The sequence below is a fragment of the Leptidea sinapis genome, chromosome 9 (assembly GCF_905404315.1).
Source record: "Leptidea sinapis chromosome 9, ilLepSina1.1, whole genome shotgun sequence".
In the NCBI taxonomy this organism is placed as follows: Eukaryota; Metazoa; Arthropoda; class Insecta; order Lepidoptera; family Pieridae; genus Leptidea; species Leptidea sinapis.
Window position 1 is genome coordinate 5,598,285 of NC_066273.1, and position 19,974 is coordinate 5,618,258.

The 19,974-nt window shown below is 32.5% G+C and overlaps 1 protein-coding gene across 1 annotated transcript in view; it reads left to right on the forward strand.

Moving 5' to 3' along the window:
- The first annotated feature begins 2,643 nt into the window (after positions 1 to 2,643).
- Positions 2,644 to 19,974, forward strand: part of LOC126965949 (protein bowel-like) — a 60,637-nt gene continuing 43,306 nt past the window's right edge. The window contains exon 1 of the mRNA XM_050809770.1: positions 2,644 to 3,057. The gene's annotated coding sequence lies outside the window, so the exon portion shown is untranslated. The remainder of the gene's footprint in view (positions 3,058 to 19,974) is intronic.

Genomic DNA, 19,974 nt, shown 5'->3' on the forward strand with positions numbered 1-19,974 from the left:
TATATTAAACAATAGTTTTCACATGGTTTAATATCGCTTCTGCATTTGATGTAAAAAGGCAACCCGGCAGACTTCGTACTGCCTCAATCGATAAATAAAATACCTACACTTTTGTATAAATTAAACTTAAAACAAACAAAATAAATCCTTTTTCATGAAAACAAATAAAACAAATACTCGGTACGAATTAAATTTTATTATTAGTTTAGATTAATTACTTACTTACAAAACAGAGATTTCGTGAAATACTGGTTATTTATAAGGTTTGAATTTGATATTGATAGACACACACAGTTATGATACAGTCTGTTAATCAATTCAAAGGTTTCTGATAAATAATGTTAGAAAGATTTAAAAATTCTAATTAGTTATACAATTTAAACTATTATTTTAATTTGATTTCAGAACGACGGGGGACATATTAAAGGAAAATCAAAATCGTTGTTTCTATTTAATTCCGAGCATTTTCATATTTATTCACCTCTGAAACCTTCCCTTGGCTTCCACAATTAATTTAAGACCAAAATAAGCCAAATCGGTCCAGCTGTTCTCGACTTTTAGCGAGACTAACGAACAGCAATTCATTTTTATATATATAATATTTAACACACTTTTACGCAAATTATCTTGCCCAAAACTAGGCATAGCCTGTACTATGGGTTACAAGGCACTGCAGATTATACAAACACCTTTCAATCTTAGGTCTCAGAGATTGCAGAGCGTGTCGATTCTGTAATTGTGCAGATGAAACCCCGCTACACATTCTCTCTGAATGTGGTCCTTTAGTGCGTAAACGTAGCATCTCTTTGGGAAGTCCAATTCTTCAACTTTTTGAGATACGTCAACTCTCTGCAAAAGACATAATAAGATTCATGAAAAGAATCAATGTTAGCAGTGAGCTATTGTTAACAGTGGCTATCACAATAGATCACATTGGTCGCAGTGAAACAGGGCTGAACTGAACTGGATCAAAGCCACTTTACAAACCATAACCATAACCATGGGTAACAAGACAATGATAATATATTAAATACAATATACTTACTTAAACATATATAAATACAAACACCCATGTTCCATGCATCCAAATTCATCATATAAATGTTTGCACCTATCGGGATTCGAACCCGGGACCTCTAGCTCATATGTTCATCTGTCAGTAAATCAGTTATTTAGTATGTCCAAACATAGCCAAAATGAGTTAATCAATATATGCCAAACCATCAAATTAAATAGGTCACTAAGCCAGATAGTCATGTAAAACAAATATGTATTTATATTATTAGGTGGAAAATGTAAGCCAAACTTATAAGGCCAAATGATAGTGGATATTAATATACTCGGAAGATTTCGTATAAAATATAAGTTAAAAAAGATTTATTAATATTATATATACGGATGTTTTCATAATATTATGTTAATTTTATATTGTAATTATACATTTGATGTGCCAATATATTATAAATTTAAATTATTTGAAAATAATAGTAGTAATAATTAGTTATGATGATTTAATATGAGTCTATAATCATTAAGTTATTTTTCAGGTTTTCCTACAGTTAACCTGCAAAATTACGTTACAATTCCAATAAAAAATATCTATTTAAGTATTTTTTATTTACATTAATATTTTCCTTTGTCTCTTAAGCTACCTTATTTTAATAGAATAATTCGTGAATTGCCCTTAGAATGTGGTCCATTTAGGTGACTTAAATAGCGATTAAAATATCAAATAAAAAACAAACAAATAAATTTATGTATATAGTAATAGTGTAAAGCTCAAAATGATATACATAAATATTAAAAAGACTTGTTAACAGACTCGTAAATGCTTTTAGAGTAGCCTTTTCATAGTGAGTGTTTTAATAATTATTTATCTAACGTAAAACGTGACACGACGATGTGTTTATTATAAATGTAGTCAGTAATAAGTGTATTAACTGTTTAAATTTTAGAAATTATACTATAGAATGCAAAAATTGAATATTTGTAATGTGTTCAAAAGTGATATTCAAAGTGGAGTGACGCACGAAATACACAATATCATAATCGCTATTCAAATAAATAAACTGGATATTATTTGTGTGACAATTGTCACGCCAAATATAATATATTTTATGTTTATCGATTTTAATTATTATTATGTCAAAATAAAAACAAATCTTATCAGATTATATGCACCTAAAATTGTAAAATCATTTAATATTATCACAACATATTATTATTATAAAGATTTCTCTCTCCATTATATTATAATATTTTATGTAAGACAGTATCTCTAAAGACGGAGAGCTATTGAATGTTATTTGAAATCATTTTTAAAAATATATGTGATTGTAAAGATAGTTTTCGTTGTAATAAAGTATAAAACAATTAAAAACTATTTTTTATTTGAATTCTATGCTCTATATAAAATATCAAGTGATAGATTTCTTTAATTGTATTCCCAATTAACATCATCTGGTGAAATTCTCGATTGAACATAACGGTGTTAATTTACACAACTTACAGGCTAGTAACATGCAAAATAAACAATGATAGCCCTTTTTTATTGCATTCAATGTAAAAAGCGAGAAGGCTTCGGCGGGAAGAAGAGGTCGGGGCGTGCGGCGAGACGCGGGGGGGCAGCCTACAGGAGCGCTACTGCCTCCGACGACGTAGGCACAGTAGTACGCGCGCCTTACTCCCACCAACAACGCGACGCCTGCGCTTGCGCATCGAACAAACGAATATCTGATAAAGCAAGCAAGCTATGAGTGGATTACAGTGTAAGAAACTTGTACAGTGATGTGACTTTACGATGTGCTGTGATTAACATACCTGCCAGCTCTCGGATGCCTATTAACTGTTTTATGGCTTGTACAGTGCCTCTATTGTTGTGCACATAATCTTCTATTCACCTGTTGGGACCAAATGTGGTTAGACTGTGAAATGTGACAAAAAAAGTTGCAATAATCACTCATTGTTGGTTGCGGACCCTTCGTTTGTAAACTTTGTGGGCAACTAACTACCTGACTACCGACGCGTCCGTCGATCGATCGTACGACCCATCTACTTGTGAGTTCATTTTTTTAATACAACGTAATTTGATACAACGGATGTGGAATAAATTGGGTAGGCAGGGTGGGTTTTATGTCGCTACCTGTTTTGTTCATCATATTCATGAGTCCGTGACTATAACACATGTTTAATTGTTTTAAAAAAGTAATCGTCTTGGGAAGTCGAATTACGGCTTGCGGTTAATTCTATTGTTTGTTTTAAGCCACTGTGTTACCGTCACATCTCTAAAAAGATACATTTTAATCAAATGTTTGTTAGATTAAAGTATTTACTATTTGTATTACTGCTTGAGATTTTAGATTACAATTGCAAAAGTAAATGAATAATCAGTTATAACTTTTATCATTTTAATGTAGAGCTCATAAGAACGTAGTAGAGCTGACTATGTTCCAAAGTAGAGTCTATATCTTATATATGTATAGATATTATGATTCTGTGAGAGTTTCTTGAGCCGTTTTTTCTCTCTCAGAGCTCAATTTGTTTCCAAAACGGTAGTGTAGTATCTAGTATATTAGAAATGACATCAAAAATAATTCTAAAGCAATCAATTTTGAGAAAATAAATGCTTTTCATGCCTTTTATGTTACTTTTTAAGCTTATAATAGTTTTTTATTATATCATTACTGAATGAAGGCTAAAACAAGGTTACTTCACGGGTAAGTATAACATGCAATGGACACCACATTTCAAGTTTTGCGGTTATCGACCGCACTGTGTTTTATAAGTACCGAAAGTACGTACAACTACACATTTTTAAGGTACATTCAATTTAAATCTAACTGTTATCTGCCTGACTATCATACACACTGCAAAAAATTTCATATTTTGCCTCTAGCTGAGCGTAGAAAAATATCGGACATAGCGTTTCTAATGTCTTTATTTAATGGTGCAACTGAGTTGCCAGAACTGGTATCTAAGGTGGGCCTATACGCACCATCATTGTTTCTGCGCAGGCCAAATTTATTGTGCGTCCCTATAGCAAGAACTATATATAGACAAAATTCATACCTATTGCAAGCATGTCGTTCTTTCAATGTGGCATGCCGGGAGGTTGATTTGGATTTATTCTGCACTAGTGTTGCTAGAATGAAGAGAGCCCTATGTGGTCGGTACTTTGAGTGATTTGGATTTTAATGTAGTTTCTTAATTTCTTGCCTTGAGTTTTTTGAGCATTGGAGTGTGGAGATGTAGTGATACCTGAATGTGGAAGCTGATAATTGGCCTTCATCATGTTAATTATATAATATTGAGAGTTTTTTAGCTGTAAGTTTCCCTAAAATTGTAAAATAAAATAAAATAAAATAACTACTGACAATAACTTAGTTCTAAGTAAGCCTGTAAGGCCTGTACTATTGCCGTCAACTTCATACACCATACTCCAATCAAATATTGTTACAACCAAATAATATACCTTCATCTAATCATAAAATGAGAGTCGCATGACCTAGGATGCTCAACAAGTCTTGATCAATTAAATTTTTATATTAATTTACAATTAGTTAACAAAAATAACAGTTAATAATTATTTGTTATTTTTTAAGAGCAAGACCGACATCTGAATTCAATTTCCTAGTCAATATTGGGGTTGAGCAGGCTATCAACTGTAAAGTAGATCGTGTAGATGAAGTTTATCAACGACGCGTCACTAGACTGGTTGGCTCAGTGGAAGAGCACGCGCACGGAACGTAAGAGGTCGGGTTCGAGTTCCGCATCGTTCATAAATTTTGTTTTCAAATTTAATTTGTCTAATAATCATCCATCATCCATCACGAGCTTACTTGGAACTCTAATTTCTCTCTCTCTCTCCTGTACTTAAGTTCTACATAATCAACAATATAAGGCTTTAAAGACGACCTATTTAGCCCAGGTAAGTGACCCTGCCTTCTTTGCTACAGGTTCCAGGTTCGAATCCCGGTGGGTGCAAACAATTATATGATGAATATAGATGTTTCTTTCCAAGTTATGCCACTTTAACTTCATACTTCCATCTTTTGTGCTGTCTTCCACATTTTTCTTTTCATATTTATAAAGTATCAAAACTTTCTCGTCATCAAAGTCATTTACTCAAAATTAATTCCTGTAGATTTTTTTTTTATTACACTTACCTTTTTTTAAGAGAAGAAACAGCGCCAAATACTGTTTGGGTAGGTTTTTGACACTCAAAAAATAGTACATTCTATTTAAAAAAATAATAATGACGCACGATTAACCTGAAAAAATCTGTAAGTTTAGTATAAAGTTATAGAGCAATTAACTCGTAGTTTTATTCGACGACAAGTATTATTAAACTTATAAAGATACAAGTACTAGATAGTGGCGGCATCGTGGGGCGGGGACTTACCTAAATTGTATGCTAGGGAAGCGATGGCTGGTGCATGCATCATGCTCGTGAACGGGCGCTGCTTGTTGTGCCTGGTCGGTCCTGTCTACATGGATTTTTATTTTATATTCATAATACAGGCTTTTAACTTTATGTGTGACTTTACCAAAATTGTTTAAAATATAATGAAAAAATGCTGAAACTGTTAATATAGATTTTAAAGAGTTGCAATGAGTTTCTTGCCACTTCTTCTCATTAAGGCTCAATATTTCCGAAGTGGTGGTACAATCTTTGACAATCATAAGTGTCATTTTGACGTTACTGAATAAATGATTTTTCTTTCTTTCTTTCTAGAAAGTACTTATACTAGCTTTGGAATTCTTTATTGATATCAAAATATCTTAAATAATATTGCTTAATATTTTAAAGTTATTTAAATTTGATTACAAGCATCACTCGAGTTTAGAAAAATATTTTTTCACTAACTACCTGCAACTTCGTCTGCGCACACTTTGTTTACATGAAAATCTAACTATTGAGTTGTATTTTGCACAAAAGTTTATGTTTTCGTATATTTTTGCGAAGAAAACTTAATTTCTTCTCAAAGATAGCAATAGACAAGAGCAACGTGTGCGTACGGTGACCGGATCGGAACAGACAGGAAAACAAACAAGTTTAAATAAATCAGCTAAGTCTGTTATGTTGAAATTTCAAACAGTCTCACCCATTTTATACGCATGTATCTGAACATACACGGATAAATGTATGTATAGATCTAGCAATAAGTAAAACATAATTGAGATAATGTAATACTTACATTACAAAAATCAAAGAGAAATTTCTAGAAAATGTAGACGTTTAAATATTATATCTAAGCTAAGTCATCCCTCATCATCATCCTCCAAAAACAACAACAACGGACAAAGGCCTCCCCCAAAAATTTCCACGCAATCGGTCCTGCGCTGCCCTCATCCAACGTATTCCGGCGATCTTGACCAGATCGTCGGTAAATCTTGTGGGGGGCCTGACAACACTGCGTCTTCCGGTACGTGGTCGCCATTCGAGGACTTTATTGCCCCAACGGCCATCTGTAATAAGTCATCTCTATGGAAGCTCAAATGACGAAAGAAATCAATCTCAGGATCGCAACGAGTTGGCTAAAAGAAATTATGAAGTCAAAAGACTTAAGTATGTCTATAAAAAGGAGAAGCTTCAATATCTGCATATTACCTTCCACCAACCACACCTTTGGTCAGGAAGCCGGCCAGATTATCGGTACCACAACCGCGTCTCTTTCTGCCGTGAAGCAATAATGTGTAAGCTAGTGATATTAGTTGGCAAATGAGACTTAACATCTTATGTCTCAAGGTGATGAGCGCAGTTGTAGTGCCGTGCAGAATTTTAGGGTTTTTCAAGAATCCTGAGTGGCACTGCATTGTAATGGGTAGGGCGTATCAATTATCATCAGCTGACCGTCCTGCTGGTCTCGTCCCTTATTTTCATAAAATAAAACCTTGCCTGATATGTGGCTGCGAAACTTGGACCCTAACCAAAACATTGAGAGAGAAACTTGCCGTAACACATAGATCAATGGAGAGTAGTACGGCCGGTTATAAACTACAGGATAAGAAACACAGACCTACCTACGAGACTTACCGAAATACTCAAACAAATCAACCAACAAAAGTGGAAATGGGCAGGGCATATGATAGGTTATAGGTTATAGGTTATCACGGGCTATTATCCGCAACTCGACGACTACAGCGCGCCTATTTTGCGTGGTGAGGAGGGCGGCTAATCCTGCCACCCTAGTTCCTCAAGGTAATGTATCAAACCTCTGATGTCACCCATGACCTCGGGGAGAGTCCTCGGTGACCCCAGGTGTTTGGCCCGGTATGAGGCCACACTCCTACACTCCAAAATGACGTGTGCGGCCGTTTCGTCCGGCAGGGCATATGATGCGAGATAAAGTGGAAAAATACAGCAAAATGATACCCTAGAGATGGCAAAAGAAAACGAGGAAGACAGCACACAATGTGGGAAGATGAAATAAAATTGACAGCAGAACCTAACTGGAGAAGAGTTGGCCAAAACAGAAAAGAGTAGAAATCGTTGGAGGAGGCCTTTGCCAATCAGCACGCCGAACTAAGAGACATTTTATAAAATAGCTTCTTATTTCTACTAAATAATAAAGAGCAGGTGTATTTGATTCTATATAACGTTTCCTAGGTTTATTTACGATTAACTATAATCAATTTAATAGCTACGGACCTACGCAGCTGACTTTTATGTTCAAATATAAAATACGCAGGTGATTTTACTGCACAGTGCATTCACGATTTAGTCGAAGGCCCGAATGCTTCCATCTGCTACGAACAGAAGCTAATTAGCTATGTTAACATGTACTAAAACTTTGTGATACTATAAAACGTATGTTCCGACTTTCAGTTTGAGTAATGAATATGTTTTACATTGATTCTTTTAAATCGACGATGATAATCTATACATTATAAATGGTAATGTGTCTTTTTGATATATTGTTATAACAGTTCTTTTAAATGGATATGAATATTTAGGTAAGTATACCAGAACTTTAGCGATTCAAAGCGTGAGTGCAATTTATAGGCACGAGATGAAGTCTGGGAACAATACAACCCCCGTGCTGAAGTTAAACGTTTCCCCAAGTTATACATAATGATTTATACATGGGGCACAATAAAGGTTTTGCACTTCTAGCTAATCGGAACTATTTGAATTTCGAATGTTATATTTTTTGAAACGTTGCAACCTTCTTAGTAATAATAAAAAATAATTGGCGGGAAATCATTTGTCAATTGTTTTTTATCGCACATCAAAGTTCTACGTCCGCAACGATAATGTAATTTAGTCGAAAAGATTTTAGAGCGATGATTTTTTATGATTTTAAAAGTTCTCTCTCTCCGCAAGACTGCGCCGTTCGTCTTCAAAATGCTTTTGGGAGAGAAGCATCTTGCTTGAGCACCGTGAGGCGATGGTTTGCTGAATTTGAGAGAGTTAGAGTTTGAGAGATTACGGGTACCATCTGCACAATTCCACTTGAAGATCAAAAGAATGTTAATGCCGAGTGGTTTTCTGTGGCTCTTAAAAAAAGTTCGCGAAAGACGACCTAAAAGCCGCGTTCTCCTACAACATGACAACGCTTCATAACACACGACCAACAAAACTAAGTCATTTTTAGCTTCCGAAAAAGTACAACTCGTCACCCATCCTGCACTTAGCTCCCCTACCTAGCTGTATAGACCCTGTGATTTCTTTTTTCTCAAAGAAGCTTTCAAAAGAGATTTTGATAATCTAATGATGATGACATTAAAAAGTCGGACAGTGGCACTTAAGACACGACTAGGGAGAAAAGTGTGCTTTACATTGTCTCTAAATACACGTTTGCCATTCCGCTATCAGGCTTACGGTAAACGAAAATCGTTGTGACCCTAGCAAGTAGCGATGACCGCAATCATACCCAGAGACTCTCCCAATGTCTTGGGAGAAGAAGCGCCAGGGTATAGGGCTCCGCCCTGACACCCTCCTTCCTCCTTCACACAGGGGGTGAGAAGACCACTCGACAGTAGCAATCAGACTGCGAGTGATATGTCCTTAGATAACGGCGTTACCTAGATTCCAATAGGTATAATGCACATTAAAACAATAATGTGTTTCAGCTATCGTAAGACAGAATCCACGTTATATTGCGCAAATGTAATATCATTAAAGAGCTTTCAGTTAAATGACACATGAGTATCTAAATACAATATTTTGTAGAATTTTAGTTATCAATTCTCTTTTGTGATTGATTTATTTTAGATTATCTTCAATTTGTGATTGATATCTGTCGATTTCGAAGTATTATGACGCTCAGAAAGATACATAAAATCCTAAACAAAACCATCAGGAAAAAAAAGGAACCTTACAGATGCATTAAAAATGATAATGCAAATGGCAGGACATGTGGCTAGGGTCCCAGACCAAAGATGGACCTTAAAAGCGACAAGATGGAGTGGTCCCTCAGGTAAAAGATACCGAGGTAAACCCAAAATGATGTAGAGGTGTGACCTTCTTACAGTGGCAGGTAAAAACTGGCTGGAGAAAGCAAAACATAGTGTTGTGGAAGAAGATGGAGGAGGCATATACCCAGATGGGATAAAGATTATAATTAAAGTAATAACATTAGTTTAAAGTATAATTTTTTAATGTTTATAACACATTAAAATATGTAATCTATCCTCTGGAATAAGTACTTATTATTTTTATTATCTGTCGATGTTGCTCGTCATGTTCGCTTTATGTTGTATGTGTACAATTATCTCTTAAACTATACTATATGCACATATAGCCCAGTAGAACGTTCTCTTTACTAGCAAATAGTAGTTAATCTGTACATTAACAGATAACATAATCTTATCTAGCATATACTTCAAAGCTGCTTATCATTTATAGGCAACCTTGCAGCGGCACCGAAAAAGAATTCCGCATAAACCACATTAAACTTAATTGTCCCATATAATAATTCAGTATTCGTTCATACAGATTGGTTGATTTGATAAACGATATGCCATAGATAGCGTAATCAATAATCAGGCCAGTTATTAAAAGCGAATATAACCTATCCTAGATTGCTTTGAAGTCGCCGCCGATGTTTGATTGTCCAATCGTTGTAGGAATGAGTTAGTAGTTAATACTAACATTACAAAGAAGGGCATTCTGTTTTCAAGGGTTTTCTGTGTATATGATAAATTATAGAAAAATTAGATTAGATTAGAGATACAATTACATGCGTTTTACGGCCGTTCCCAATATACTATCTACAGATAGAGAAAAATTACTACCTTCTACTGTCAGTAATTAGCTGTCAATAATCTGAAGCTGTCCCAACATACACGATAAGTCATTCTTATCGCCTTATTTTTATATATTACAAACTTCTATCGCTGGTAAGCTATATATCGTCCCATTGACAGACAGCGTGTACGGATAAGGTGAGTTACCGTCGATAAGTTTATTGGGACACACCAGTCAACGATAGTTACGATTTTTATCTCAAGTAAGAGATAGACTGAATATTGGGAACGGCCGTTATTCCTTTAAAAGTGTTTTATTTAAATGTGTATCAATCGCGTTATACAAAAAAAAATATTGTATAGAAAATTCTTTTGTGTCTGACAAACAAGATCCGCGCCTGCTTTTAGAAATCAAGCAGTTATACTATAAATATTATGTGAACCTGCTTCCTTGTGCGGTGTTTCCGGTACGATACGACATGGGTACCTTCAAAAAAAGCGCGTACACCTTCCTTAAAGACCGCCAATGCTCTTGTGATTCCTCTGGTGTTGCAAGAGAATGTGGGCGGCGGTGATCACTTAACACCAGGTGACCCGTACGCTCGTTTGTCCTCCTATTCTATAAAAAAAAACATGTAATAAAAAAACTCAGAAGTTTGTTTAATCCTTCATTATTAACATATAAAAATCGATAATTCCGATAAAATAATAATATCATTACTTTGCATTTAGAATGACTTTATTACGATCTATAATACCTACATAGGTGGCTAAGGGTTAATATATGATATATGCTCTTTGATATTTATAAAAATAAAAGAATAATTATGTAATTTCATTTATAACATAAAGGTTTGGACATCAATATTTAAACAAAATTTGTTTAGCTGAAGTTCTATTAGAAACAATCGTACAAAATTTAGTACAATATTTTATAAAGATTTTTAAATTTCTTATCAATTATGTTTGGTTCGAATTGGTTTATGTTGATACATAAATTAATGAATAGGAATAGATTATTTAAAATTCTCATGTTTTTTTAGCAAAATAGATATACTTAAGCAATAAATTAATTTTAATGTTTATATATATTTAGTGCTTAAAACTTGATAGTATTAATAGAGCTATTATCGTTACTCTTAACTTGTCTCTTTTTAATCTCGTCTTTTTATATTAAGTATGCAAAATCTTATAATATAACTTCTTAAATTCTATATGTATGTTAATAATTAATATTAATTTTTATATGAAGCTCTCATAACTATGGGATAAAATATAGTATATTTCTTTCTTCAAAATAACCATAATTTTGAATAATGTTAATATTTATTACAATTGCGATTTATAATAATCTTTTATATTTTAATGTTATAAAATACATTTCCCCATAAAACGAATGAGAAGAGGTCGCCAGCAATTTTTATGCTATTTCGATATAGACTATTATATGGCTGCATTAAATATCAAATTATTGGTATGAAGTCAATTTGAATTTTAGTGAGAGTCATAGAATTCGATAGGTACCATAGAAATCTTAATAATAAGGCACTATTATTAAGATTTCTATGATAGATATCAACCGGTGTGAGGGAATCTCGATCTTATGGTTCACAAGCTAAGGTCGAGAATGACATTTATCGCTATTATATAAACGAGTTTTTTCTTTCTTGTCTACTATTTATGCTTTTGGTCTATATCATGTGAGACTAATCCTTAGAGGTAGAGGTGTAATTGAATGATTCATTATGTAACTGAGCGATATTGTGAACATATACCTAAAAGGGTAATAACTTAACTTTTTTAAATATTACATTCTGTATGACACTAGATAACTTATTTATGATTTATTTATCTAACATTCAGTGGGATATGACAAACGTTACAACTGCTAGTTTGATACTTGGTGATCAGTATTCAAATTTATACCAAGTTCTGGTACCTAGTAAGAATTATGCTACCGACTGTTACCGCAGCTATACACAGCCATTATTCATGCCTCATATACAAAGAAAAACTCAGCTATCCCTAGGGAATTCATGAACTATGTATATTTCTTTGCTTCATTATTACTATAATTTTTTATTTTCAATTAATTACAACTGCTAGTGTCATACTTAGTGATCGGTATTCAGGTGTAGTACCAATTTCTGGTACCTAGTAAGAATTATGTTACCGACTGTTACCGCAGCTATACACAGCCATTGTTCATGCCTCATATACAAAGCAAAACTCAGCTATCCCTAGGGAATTCATAAAAATGTTGGGATAAAATGTAGTCATAGTATATTTCTTCACTTCAGAATTACCATAATTTTTAATTTTCAATTCATTACAACTGCTAGTGTGATACTTGGTGATCGGTATTTAAGTGTATACCAAGTTCTGGTACCTAGTAAGAATTATATTACCGACTGTTACCACAGCTATAAACATCCATTGTTCATACCTCATATACAAAGCAAAACTCAGCTATCCCTAGGGAATTCCTCAAAATGTTGGGATAAAATATAGTCATTGTATATTTCTGTATTCCAGAATTACCACAATTTTTAATTTTCTATTGATAACAACTGATAGCGTAATACTTGGTGTTCGGAATTTAAGTGTGTACCAAGTTCTAATCCCTAGTAAGAATAATATTTCCGACTATTACCACTGTTATAAATAATTTCCAGAATTATGCTGATATTTCTCGAAACCCTGTAGTCCGAACTTGTAGCATTATGTAAATAAATAAGAATATTTTAACAAAATTAGATTAAAATGATGCGAATTCCAAATGCCTTTGTCATTATAATGAAATAAAAATGCAAATTACAACAAAAATTACTTTAATTTGAAAGACATGACGATGCAAAAGTGCAACGACCTTGGGTTACCCATTAAAAACGGATTACAAACTGGAGCAGACTGGTTCTAAAAACTGTTGATTTAGTGCTTGTACATGGTTCGGGGTTCCAGATTATCTGATTAAATTTGAATATCAGGCATTCTTATTGTGTCCACTATAATTTATATGCAATGTTAAACGTTTATGTAATTATTATGTTAATTTTCTTTTGTTATAATTTACAACGACTATGATTGTACATTTTGTAAGTTATACGTTAAATTAAACTTATAATTATTTTAAAGCAAGCTAAAATGCGCATGCAAGTAATATTGAAAATGCTGTCTAATTACAAACTAACGGTTTTTTTTACACTTTCTAATTAAATAACCTAATATGGCAATTGATTCAATTTTAAACAAGACGCAACACACAAAGTGTACACAATAAATCTTGCGGTTTTTGATTTTAGGCAAACTTTAAAATGCCAGGCCAAAAGAAAATTGTCTACTGTCGCAACGTCAATATGACCCAAGTGACCAGTGTGTTGAAAAAGTATCTAAAATTTAATTTAAAAAAACAATGAATCTGAACCTTTGCAGTTGTATAAATAAAAAACAAAATAAACAAACATTTTCAGACTAACTACTACTTTCAGGATAACTTTTGCTTGAGCTTTTGAGAATGTTTTTATGACTTGAGATTGTTAAGACTGTGCTGTAGATTCAGAAGTAAATTTATTAAATTATTTTTGTGTTATTTAGCTTTTCTTATAAACTTAATCTATCATTAAGTCATTTTCTATCGCAACTTTAGACTAAAAGTATTATTAATTTAAAAATAAGCCTGTTTATTTCATATTTCGTAATCTCAAAATGCCACTTTTCAACATTTTTTAGTTGATTTTCATTATTTTGAATTTAAGTATTGTTAGTTTTCTTCTATAGCCTTTGGTAAAGGTCTCCTCTTTTCTTCCATCTTTCCCTGCCCTTTCCTAGTTCCATCCATTCACTTCCTGCGATATGTACCATGTCTTTAACCCACCGTCTTTTTGGTCAAACAACACTTTGATTCCCTGATGGTCCACCGTACGGTACCAGCTTTCCACCTTCTTTCAGTGGAGCCTGATGTAAATATGTCTGGCCCATGGTAACTTTAGTATCAGAATAAACATGAACTTATATTTTTTTTAATAAATGTAGCTACTAAAAATATTTCGAAATGGTAGTTGTCTGAATATTTAATCATCCAAATATTGTGAATTTTCTTGGGATATTAAAAGGTAACTTTTCACCAAATTTCGTGAAAAAAAAATATTTTTACAAATATAAAATTAGAAAATCATTAACTTTGTTATTTGATTTATTTTCATAATTTTGAGGTATTTAACATTTTTTCCATGGGACTTTTAGTTTCACCGGAAATCGAGATAAGCCATTTTTACCCCTTTTCCACTCCCGACCTAAGATCGGCATAATTCTTTATTTCCTTTAATTTTTTTTAAATTCTCTTCCTTTTCCAATAGTTTTTACTTTTTATATATTTCAAAGGCTTCCGCACTGGTTTACTGGTAGCAATGTCAATCGATAGAAAGTAATGGAACATTATAAATTAAAAAACCTTAGTTCGTATACTAGTGTGAAATACAATTATAATAACATTCAGCTCACAATGAAATATTCAGTGAGAATACAATCTTTGTTTAAGCAGAGTAAGATTCTGATCTTGATTCATAAATTAACACCAGGCCAAGGTACCGCGACATTTTCAATTTAAATTTGATTATATCTCGAAAGCCCTTACTGGAGCTCATTAAAATGTGGGAAGAGCATATACAAGCAACACTTCAGATAGTTGCATATAGTTACTACCATTCGTTCGTGTATAAATTGGCTAGTGGATTATATCACAGTAGGCATATATATGTATGTCTACTGTGATTTATTTGTGTTTTATTTTTATACTAGCTGACCCGGCAAACGTTGGTAAAATTGTAATAATGAAATAACCGTTCTTTACTACATGTATATGAACATATTATATACGGTGCATACACCAAAATATATTTTTTACATTTTATGTTAAATTAATTAAAAAATTTAATTAATTTAAATTTTGCTATATAATTTTTTTTTAGAGTTAGACTGAGTCTTGGACATTTCAACATTACTTTATTTTTCTAAAATAAACGTAGCCTAAGTAACTCCTTATTACATCAGCTACCTGATTACAAACAGACAGACAGACAGACAAAAATTGTAAAAAAATGTTATTTTGGTGTATGTACCGTATATATATTCATATACATGTAGTAAAAAACGGTTATGTCAATATTACAAACAGACACCCCAATTTTATTTATATGTATAGATAATATAACAATATTTATTAGTTTATATTAGTATATGTATATATATATATATGTTGTTATTTTTTAGTTAGTATAGTGTCTATTGATTTAAATTGGGTTTTGAATGACGTCGTGTTTGGTTTATGTGGTGATAGTTAATAAAATAGTTTTGTCTGATAAAATATAGCAATTTAGTATCTAGTGATATTGCCAAACTTAAATACTTATATTTATTGTTAATTTATATAAATCCAGTGTCCTGATGTTTGTTTCCAATGAACGGATTTTAATGGAGATTACTTCATGGAGTGCAGTTTAGTCCAACTTGCGAGACAGGATTGTTTTTATTTCGATTTGGGACGCATAATTTATTTTTCCCTTTTTTTTATTTTTGTTATGTATGGACATACTATTTTCTATGAGACAATTGACAGTTCTGCTGTGAAACAATTTCATTATAACAAAAGGGAGCATATTTTACGAAATAATTCTTAATATTATTGACAAATTCATAAAAGGCCTTATTGTATTTATTATGTACAGAAAAATGTCTGTCGGGTCAGCTAGTATATTATATAAATTATTTTAATATCCAGCTGAAAATTTATCTGAATATCTCACCATATACTACCAGGGAAAACTTGGATTATAGAAGTATTTTAGCATGATGTTATGTAACCATTTTTCCACACGATAGCAAAGGTTAAACTGTACTATTGTAAGTATTACAATAATTTAAGCTAAGAAAATAACGAAGCAAAAATCTTAAATTATATCTTAAGTAAAGTTATTTTAACCACTTAGTTTTAATATTATAACTCATGCGGAAAAAACAGCTTTTGTTGTGTTCAAATCATAATAATAAAAAATCTAATAAATTTTCCAATTGAGTTTAAAATAATAAGGTTTTATTAAGTGTACAATTCAAATATTATAAAATATAAAAAGGATAACGGTCAAATATTACAAACGGTCCATGAGTGCATTTTTTTTAACTTTTCCATTAGCCATTTACCAGTTTGTATAAAAATACCCCTCCAGTATGAAAATTCGTTAAAAAAAGGCCGTATTATACGTTATTAAAACTCTTGTCTTTTGTGGGTTCAAACATTTAATTTGAATATTTTATAGAATCTTTTAATAGAATACCGTTAGAGAAATCAAGCAGAAAGATTGTAAGAAATCATACAAATTACTCTCCGTGCAATAGAAAATAAATACTAAGTTAATCTAGAGCTTAAATTACTAAATAAAGTACTATTAAAAGTAACAGATGGACCTTCAAAGCTTTCATATTCTTAAAACTAAATTCCCCAATGGAAAGAGGTACAAAAGTAGTTTAACAGCTTCGGTGTAAGCAAGATGGTAGACGCTGTCGGTCTCTTAAGTGCGACTGAAATGAAAATATAAAAGCTGCAGGAGAAAAAAGGACGACAAATCAGAAGGCTTTTATGGTAGAATGGACAACACAGTGAAATGTAGAGCCGGTACGCGTGCCTTTTTCATCTCACTTGAATAAATTGATTCAGAGATAAAGTTTAATTTACTCGCCATATCTTTACGTTTAAAAAACGATAAATAGCTAAAATAATGTATGTATTAAGTTATGTTTAGAAGTATTCTGTGAATATATAAAGTTATGTTGAAATTAAAAAATCACTTTTCGTGAATTGATTTTTATTTAATAACAAAATAGTAAATATAATAATATTGACACACTTTTTACACAAATTATCTTGCCCCAAGTTAAGCATATATAGCCTGTGATATGGGTTACAAGACAATGATATATTTAATACAATATACTTACTTAAACATACATAAATTCATATAAACATACATAAATACATTTAAACATCCATGACTCGGAAACAAACATCCATATTCATCATATAAATGCTTGCACCTACCGGGATTCAAACCCAGGACCTCCAGCTTAGTAGGTAGGATCGCTAACCACTCGGCTACACAGGTCGTCAATTAATTAATTAGTAAATTGGAATATAATCTTCAAAACAGTGGCAAGGATAAATTTAATATTTTGACGACTTTATTTCCTTACACAAAAAATATTTTGACATTATCATCATCATCAACTGGAAGACGTCCACTGCTGGACAAAGGCCTACCCCAAAAACCTCCACGACGATCGGTCCAGCGCTGCCCTCATCCAACGTATTCGGGCGATCTTAGCCAGATCGTCGGTCCATCTTGTGGGGGGCTGCCAACACTGCGTCTTCCGGTACTTGGTCGCCATTCGAGGACTTTTATGCCCAATCCTTTTTCGCATTTTCTTGGGCTATGTCAGTTACTATGGTTCTCCTACGAATCTCCTTATTTCTGATTCGAGATCGCAGGGACACTCCGAATTTGACATGAAAGTTTATAAATAACTCATTTTCGTTTAAATATCCAACATGTGATCAAAACTCACACAAGCATTGTTTTAAATATCTTCACCTTTGCTCTCAGATGATTTAATTTAAATTATTAAAAAGGCATAAAAGGTATTTATTTTCTTAAAATTGATTCCATAAGATTTATTTTTGATTTCATTTCTAATATACGAGATACTACTCCCGATTCGGAAACAAATGGCGGTCTGAGAGAGAAGAAGCAGCGCAAGAAACTCTCCCAGCATTCTTTTTTTGCGCTCTTTTAAATAAAAATATACAATATTGTAAAGTAATCTGTATCGCTATAAAATAATCATAATCTAGTCCCAGGCTGTCCGATCACTTAGATATTCAGCTGTGGAGTAATAGGATTTAAGACAGAGCCATTTATTTGTAAAAAATTTAAATTTATTTATAGATAATGCCTGAACAGTGGCTGAGACTTTATTATAGAAGTGTTTACATTTACCCTTAAAGCTATTATGTATCTTATGAAGCCTACTAGAATTAGTTACACGCAATCTCTTATTTCTAGTGTTATAATACTATTTAGCAATATTATATATGAGTGACTTAATTAAAAAATGTTAGTAGTAGGAACATTAAAACGAACGTAACTCAGATTGCGAGGCAGGAAACCGTAAGAACACATCGTTTACAAAGCAAATGGCATTCAGTATGGTGTTTTATTGTCAACCCATGATAGTTGCTTCGCTTGAAAATAACCGAACGAATCGTAAATCTTAGAACAACATTCTTTCAGCGATGTTATTACGGTTGTACAAACACATAGAGAGCCATAACTCCTAAATATATCCAAGACTAACAACACACGCTTTTATTAATAGTTAATATTCTTATATGAAGACATCGTAAGCAATGTCTTCCAAATGACCTTATATATGTGTGACATAACAATAATAGATATAAATATGACTTCTCTTCTGCAACACAAAACTAATAATGCCAATTCTTTTTTATGATAATAATCTGACACACTAAAATTGCACTCGTCACCTTGAGACATAAAATGTCTATTCTCATTTGCCCAGTTATTTCACTGGCTACGGCGCACTACGGTAACTAAAATAAAATAACACTAAATCTACTTAAATTTTTCGTTGTTAATTTATTTAATTACCATGTAAATGTACCAAATATTTATCTCTTTATTTTTTTTAGTCCAATTTTTTTTTCAAAAGATATTTCATAGACTTTCCCTTATGTTTGTAATATCTTCGACCCTTGTCTCCTGAGCTCTAAGGTCCTGGGTTCGAATCCCGGTAGGTACAAATATTAATATTATGTATATGTTTGTTTCCGATTCATGAATATTAAATTATATTAAAATATTTTACTTCACACAAATAAAATTTGAAAACAAAATTTCATGAACGATGCGGGACTCGAACCCGCGACCTCTCGCGTTCCGTCTGAGTGCTTTCCCAACTAAGCTAACCGTTCAAGTGACGGTTCGTCATAAAATCTTGAATACTTTGTTCAACTCCCAGGTTGTGGCTTCATCTACAGGATCTACTTTACAGTTGATAACCTACTCTATCCCAATATTGTTTGTGTAATTAATCCCAAAAATGAGGGTATCACTTAAAAACATAACAAATTGTTTATATTTTATATCGACTCATAACTATGATTATAACATATTATTTAACATAACCAATAGACCGATGTGTCAAGTTTCAAACGTTACATTCTAAAATCGTTTAAAAATTCAAATAATCTAACGCAATCAGTATTTATATCGAAAATTATTTAAGTATAACCAATTAAGAATCGACAAGGCAATATTTTATGCTTATAATTTATTACCGATATTGTAAAAAACAGAATCGATCTCGACGTATCAACGTACGGACTCAAATATATTTTAAAAGTCGAAATCCGGTCGCCATTAACATTATTCAACATCACCAGAAGCTGACTTGAAACAATTCTCTATAAACTGATGAATCATTCATAACTTACATATTCTATTTAACATAATGATAAAAGGTATTTATTTTCTCAAAATTGATTCCTTTAGAATTCCTTTTGATGTCATTTCTAATATACTAGACTCTACAACCGCTTCGGAAACAAATGGCGCTCTGAGAGAGAAGATGCGGCGCAAGAAACTCTCCCAGCATTTTTGCGCTCTTTTTAATCAAATATACAATATTTTATTGTCATTGCTATTGCTATAAAAT